Below are 7,884 nucleotides of genomic sequence, written 5' to 3'. Positions count from 1 at the left end.
AAAAAAAGAGAGAGAGAAGAAAATATTCCTGAAAGTGATCAGTCAGTTTTTCTCTGTTGTTGGTTGGTTGTTTTGTTTAGAGAGAGGACTGGTAATAGATATTTATCAAAGGTGATTGGTTACTAAGAGAAGTTTTCATAGAATGTTAAGGGCTAGAAGGGACTTTTAGGACCCTCTAGTTCCAACCCCCCTGCCGTGGAGCAGGGACATCTCCCACTAGACCAGCTTGCTCAAGGCCTTATCCCATGGGTCTTTGAACACTTCCAGGGATGGGGCATCCACAAGATCCCCGGGTAACCTGCATATAACCTGCAAGGCTAATTATAAATAGGAAAAAGGGTTTTCTTAGTGAGTTTATAAAATCCTTTCCACTGCAGATTTTTGGGAGAGGGAAGTAGCCAAACACCTTTCAAGACAGGGTTTCAAATATTATTTGCCTTCATATAGGATAGACTGAGTGGACCTTCTAAAGGTGTCTTTGATGTAAATGTATTTGAAATTCCTCTAGATTTTTCTCTTTTTTCCTCAGTCTGTGTGAAAATTCCATGTTGTGCTACACCCAGATCATCATTAAATAACTTGTTTTAAAGTCAGATCTTAAGACTCTTTTGTATTGCAGGAGCATATAGCTTACATTTATAATCCAGAATCAGAGATATTTTAAGATTGTTTTCAAGGCCAAAAAAAATCCTCAAACAAAAGAGTTCTTAATAGTTTTTCAGAGTTGTTTCTGATTTTATTAGACCCAAATCAACAAGAATATAGCTTCTGTCTTTCTTTTAATATGACGAAACTGGAATGTTTTCATTTCCCTTTATTTATGATTGGTTTTGTTAATTTCAAAGATACTCAGCATGTTATTTCCTTTGAGTAGATCACAGTGCATCAGGCATCAATTTCAAACAAGTAATACTTGAGGTCAATTTTTGTTACTGCTGTATCTTTCCAATCTTTCTATTTAAATAGAGTCAATAGCAAAGACTAATTTCTTTCCTTTTTATTATTCTAGGAATCTCCTAAAACACTATATCTATCTAAACAATTCTGTTTCTGAAATTAAAATATTTCTCTATGCAGGATCAGAACTGGTGATAATTTCTAGCAGCCACAAGCCATGTTTAAACCTCAAAAATTCTAAATAATTTGAACCACAAATACATAAGCCATTCCTTGTAATTTTCTGGTGATTTAAACCATTAAGTTTATAATTTCTGCACACAGTCAATTTTTGTACACTTTTGTTGCTGTTGCTTAAGTGAAAACTTTAAATTAGATTTGTGTTTTCCTGAAAGGTCAGCACCTTCACCATGAGGAAGTGAAAGAACTGAGCTAAAGATCTGGATATTTCAGTCTCAGTATTGCTTCTGGTAATGAAAACCATTGCTGTTGAGGACTTCCCCCCCCTGCCACTGTTTCAAACTGCTTTGAAAAAATTAGTTACACAGTTTGCACTATTAATGTATTGCATCACAAACTCCAATGAAAATTTGATGGCATTTTGACAACCATAAGCAATGGAGAAACCTTCTCTTTCTAAATTACAAACTTTCTGTAACCATTACCTCTAAAACATCATGAAGACATCTCAGCACACTCTTACATGATCAATAATTCTCTCTGTTCACCATGACTTGTGATTCGGGATATGGCACGCTGCAAAAGTTATATTTACCCCACCATGGAGTACACCAATATCTATTCCACCCAGCAGGAAATTAGGAATATCTAAATAAAAACACCATTGAATATATACAATCATAATTTTGAAGAACAGACTTGGTCTGGAAACAAATTTTCATTTCAGTGGTGACAGAAGGACTTGCTGAGTTGTACAGAGCATGAAGTATCCAATCATGTCTTTTGAGTGACTATCAGGTATCTTATCTTCAGCGTGCTTATAGACACTTCCAGATACTTAAGAAAGTGAGTATTTTTTCAATAATACACAGAGTAGTGTTGGTTTTGTTGTTTTGTTTTTTTTTTTTCCATTCAAAGAGCTCTTGGGTTTATTAATTATTGGGGTTCATATACATTAAATGAAAGACAAGAAGAAGACTTAACTTTTAGCCAACAATTCCTAAATGTTGAAGTCAGGCTGCAGTTACAGGTCGAGTCTTAGTAATAATGGAATGGCATAGCTTTGAACTCTTCAAGATTTACTGTGACAGGTACGGTTTAATTTGGTAATGAACTTCTACCAAAATGAATTTGATGAAAATGAGAGATGGTGCTTGGCAGCGTAAAGTGTTCTTTGGTCTTTTAAATATAATTACATTTTCATTTTTTTAAAACCTTAATATTTTATATAGATGCATGCGAAGACAATATCAGATTTTTGAGTAGACTTAAAATGAGTTTTTCATTGGAAACTTGTTCTGTTGGCCTAAGACAAAAGCTGAAGTTTAAACTTCCTTCTGAGCATGCACCTTAAAGATCTGGAAATCATAGATGCTGAAAACATATTTATTTCAGTATTGCTTAGCTACTACTTGTTTTACATAATATGTGCAAGTTAGACCTTATTTACAATTTATGCCTCTCTCAATTCATTATTTTTCTGGAAATCTATTTGATTTCATAGTAAAGAACAGTTTTCTCACTATTGCAGATGCAGTACATCAAGATAATGACAGGTACAAGCAGCAGTCATCACATTCTCTTAGCACATAATACATCCATCAGAATGTCATTTTTATCACATGATTTTACAGTTCTTAATTTCTTCTCTAGAAGACACAAGACAAACTACCTTCAGCAAGGGCTAATGAAAAAGTCAAGGTGTGGGAGAAGCAAGTTTTAATATATAATAGTCTTGCTGTTTTCTTTTTGCATTTAAATAATTAAATCTGATTTAATCCTTGCTGTTTTTTTCCTTCAAAATCACTACAACTTAACTTTAGGGATATTTAGTTTTTGCTGATTTTCTATCTGCTTTTATTTACTCGGTGGGTTGATTGCTTCTCCATTTCTTGTAAAACTATTTCTTTTTCTTCCTTGCTTTGTTTTCCATCTCTCTAAAGAATACATTTCATAATCTCCTATTATTTTTTATTTGCTGGAAAATTTAAAAATGTGAAGCTGCAGATAAAAATACTTCTACAAGCAGTCAACCTAATGTTGTAATGAAATAGAGCAACTTCAACTGATTCCATTTGGAGTGAAATTAATCATTCTGATACCTTGAAAATTCTCAGTGTCTCACTTTTTTTCTTTCTTAAAGTAGGGAGGACATTCTTCAGTTTTTCCAGCTGCTGTAAATGCATTATTGCTTTCCATCAAATTTCATTTTTACAAGGGTGCACATTTACATTTTGCTTATATTCAGGCATTATATTTTTATTGCACCATAATAAAATTTACTGCTCATAGATTTGGTATGCATTTCTGCATTATCCTCTTTGAATTAATAGGCGATTATCCTGACTTCCTTCACTGTCTGTGGTCAAAAAGAACCCCAAAATTGTGCATTTGTTATGTTAGTGTATATTATGAATTTTAAGGATAAAAATCGATATTTACTTATGCAATATTCATCTATTTCATTAGGATGTTCATTCACATGTGCCAGAATCCCCTGTGCTTCCATATTTTACATACATTTTTTCACAGCGTAAAGCCATTTGACAACTTTATTATTGTTTGGGACAAACTTTCAAAGGAAGAATGTCCTATGCCTTATTTGGATGCTTCAAGTCAGCCTTTAATTATATTTTATGATGAAAATGGGCTTCAGATCCACATCTGAGAAAAAAAGGGACAAAATAACACCTCCTCTCAGATGTGAAATGCATTTTATACATAAAAATACACTATAAACACAGAATTTAAATTCAATAAGGCCTGTTTGGTCTACCAATAGTTAAAACTCCTCAGATAACAGAGCTTCCTTGGCTGCTCAACCTGTACAGCCAGTAGTTCAAAACTTACACAGTTACAACTGCAGGAGCCAGGAACCAGTCCTGAAGTGTGAACTGTCTCTCTTGATCTTCCAGTACATTCATTTCATAAAGCACCAGCCATAAGAAAGTTGCCACAGAGCAGTGTATTGCTGTTTAAAATAAGGATGTGGCACATTTGGAGAGAAGAACCATTCTGAATGACATTAGCACTGGTCTGTAATTCTGTGTGAGCCTTTGAAAACAGAAGCACTGACAAACTAGTAAGGCAAACTTTGCACTTATATTTCCATGACTCAGGTTGATGTGCAGTGTTGAGGTAAATGTTTGTCCCAGAAAAGGCAAAGTAGGTATATCAGATTTTTTTTTTTTTCCATTTGAAATCTACTGTATAGAGGCAGAAAAGATATAACAGTACAGAATGATGGCCAGTGCACAAGTTGTATCTTCCTGTTATTGCAATGACTGACATTTCCTACACCAATTAAGTGTTTTGCAAAGCAAAGTGAAAAGAAAATCAAGTGTGGAGTATATTTTTCCTTATTTTTCTGCTTCAAAACCCGTGAATTCTTTATAACTGAGAGCTACCAAGGGTTCTTAATAGCTGAATGCCACTGCTTACTAAAGCAAACCTATAAGAGTATTGAAACAAAAAATCCACAGGGCTGGCATTCTGTTATTTAGGCAGGGACCAGGGTAAGGTTCTATAGCAAGTTCTGCCTAGTGCCTTCAATTTTAATTCAGAAAAATCACCAGTAGAGGTGTACTTGTCAAGCACTGTACTTCATGGTGTCCCTTAAAAGAAGATAGATTAGTCTAGATGCAAGAAATAAAACACTTCATCATAATCAGTGTCCCATAATTCAGTGACTGGGATGAGAAGGAGCATATTGTTAAACCTTTAAAAATACCAGATGGAAAGTTTAACTTACTCCTGTCTCAGAGTCTACCTAACACTCTCACTCTTTTGCCAATGCACATATTAATACTTCTCTGTAAACCATCTGAGACTGAGAATATGTTACATTTAAAAAAAATAACAGAATTAAGAAGAATTACTTTGATAGATGATTTGTGTGAAAGCTGAGAGCCATGAAAACTTGATTTTTATCTAGATGAGTGCTCTATATACTAGGAGTTAGCAAAAGCTTTGGAAATTACACCTCTTGCACCTGACAAATTCAAATGTTTTAAAAGATGTTTAACTGTTTCCAGCAATCAGCAACTCTTTCTGACTTCCTGGAAGTTGGTTACAGGAGTATTTATAGTATTTTGTATCTTTGTCTTAATATATTTACTTGCCAATATTTGTTTTTAGCAATGTCTTTTTCAATCCTCTTTTTGTTTTCCTGCATCATTGACCTTTTCTTATCTGGTTCTTTCTCTGCATAGCATGGCATGCAGATCTCTTCACAACATCTGTATTTTTTTCTCAAACCTCTACCACCATAAAATTTCTAATTTCCTCTAAATGTTAAAATCAGTTGCTAAACAGCATGTAGGAGTCACTTTTGAATGTGTGTGTGGCATTTTAAGAGGTCCTTTAGGAGGCAAAATGTCACCAACACAGCCATTTGGTTAAAATGAGGAAAATAGTAATAAATCATTTATGTCTGGTATTTTGTAAGAACAGCTTCATTTGATACTGTTGTATTTCATTTGTACCTAACCTAGATAAACTTACTTGTAGGACCAGTTAGTATGACAAAAATTAATATAGCATATTTTTATAGCAGGAGAGACAATTTTTTTTAAATATATACATACTACAAGTCCCCAGTGCCCACAGGGTCTGCACACTTGAAATATAAGCACATTGAAAAAAAATCTGAAAACTCAAAGACTAAAAAGCATGGTTATTGCAATCCTGCAAAGTATTGCCATTGCTGTGACTAAACCACAAGTAATGCAAGGAAAATTTTGCATGTTGTGGACAATTGGCTGGAGAAAAGTAAAAGGAATTGTTCAGTGAAAGCAATTCACTGATGTTTGGATGAAAAACTAGAATGTGGATTTAGGGCATATTAGATGTTAATGCTCCATTATTCAACCAGTAGAGAGGTAGTGCTGAGTTCTGACTTGTAGCAATTCAAAGCATACAGCACAACATAGTGATTGATGTTCCTTGGATGAGGTCTCTCTTAAGCTTAGACTCTCTGTGACTGCCTAGGCTGGGCCTGCTTGGGCATAGAGACCTTACCCATCTGCAGGATCTTTGTCACAGCAGGAATATCTGAATGCTTTTGTAATCAGATAAATGCTCTCTGAGTTCTAAGCAAAAGCCGAAGTGCATAAATCCAAAGCCTTCTCACAAAACAAAACAAAAAAAAAAGATCAAACAAACAAACAAATGCACTTGTTTCATTTCTTCAGACCAAGCTCCACATATTCACATATTAAAACACAGGCTTTGGAGTGCAGATGCAAAGCAGGGATGCCCTGCATTATTCTATGGAGTCTGACAGCCAGAAAGGCTGAGGACTGCATATGGTACCCTCATCAAAGGGCAGAAAGACCCAAAGCATTTCAATGCAAAATCACAGATATAGGAAAAAATAAGTTTTTAATAAGCTTCATGATTTCAGAATCAGATAGAGCTGTATTTTGTAGTATAGCTGGGGTCAGCCTTCAGCAGAGAAAATGGGGAAATGCATGATTTAATTTTCTCTTGCAATATGCTATAATTGTCTCAACAAATCTAGTTTCAGATTGGTACTTGCACTTTTCCTTTGAGAGAACACTGATAAGTTCAGTTAATGATCAGTGAGATCTCTCCAAGAAAAGCACTGTTTACTCGGGATAGCAACATTACAATAAAAATTAAAATGAGATGTAAGTGCCTGTCTTGCTTAGGAGTAGTCTATTCCCTAAAGAAATATAAATCTAAATCTCTTCCCTCTGACTGATCACTCAGCTCCTGCCTGGGTTTTGGCCTAGTACACAGTTCACACTAAGACCTGCTGTGTGCTGGAAGCAGCACCATTAGGTCAGCAAGAGAGCCACGTGTAGGCAGGACAGGATGGATAGGACAGCACAAAGGTCATCACGCAGCTGTTATCACCTGCTGCTTGCTGTCTCCTCCAGCCATTGTCTCTTCCATCCTTGCATATTAATTGTCTGAAGTTTCTTCTGTGTCCATTAATTTATGGAAATGACATAGACCAAATTTTCAAGCCTGAGGTTATAAATACATCATCTTACCTCAGGGGATTTTGAAGCAGATCCCATAGCAACCAGACTGCTGAGGCTTTCATTCTTTCCTGTGTGACACAGGGGATACGTCTGCTCTTAGGGAGGAGGAAGAATGAGCACTCCCATCCTTTGCAAGGTAAGGGGTTTTGTCATTGGCATGTGAGTTCAAAGCTAAAGAACTTGTGGATCACGAACTACTGAAGTGAATTCACATTAGGCTAGCCTATACAACAAGTAAGGTTGAGTGTTTGTTTTCCTTTTCTCACAAAGTAGAGTTTAATTTACAGAGTATATTGTCCTTTAAATTTAAGAGGTTCAAAAAGACCATGACACCACTCCTAGCGCTTGTTATGCCTGCTACAGTCCCAAGTCATTAACATGCAAACAGTATCTATTTTTTCATCCAGGACTGCCAGTTTTCTAATTTTAAAGTCTGATTTCCTTTTCTGCCTCTCTGATTAGGCCAATTATATAAAGTATTCCTTAGTGGGGAAAGAAAATTTGGCCAGTGACATCTTAAAAGGTTTTTTCACTTGCACGGTTTCACCATAATAATTTGGTCTTTTAGGCTCCTAATATATTGCAGACTATTAGGATCCTCCTTTAGTTCACCATCTTCTTTTTGATCTTACCATTGACTGATTGCCTGGCTTCTTGTATATCATTTATAGTCCTAACACAGTAGCCTTCTGCTGTTCTGTGGCCTTACAGGATTTTTTACATGGGATATTGACCACGGAGAACTAGGAATATTGAAAAACAATAATTAATTGCTTTCTGTAAGCTGCAACTGTTC

Source organism: Lonchura striata, chromosome 1 (genome assembly GCF_046129695.1).
Source record: "Lonchura striata isolate bLonStr1 chromosome 1, bLonStr1.mat, whole genome shotgun sequence".
Classification (NCBI taxonomy): Eukaryota; Metazoa; Chordata; class Aves; order Passeriformes; family Estrildidae; genus Lonchura; species Lonchura striata.
The sequence above is the reverse complement of the archived record's forward strand: the minus strand, read 5'-3'. Positions refer to the sequence as shown.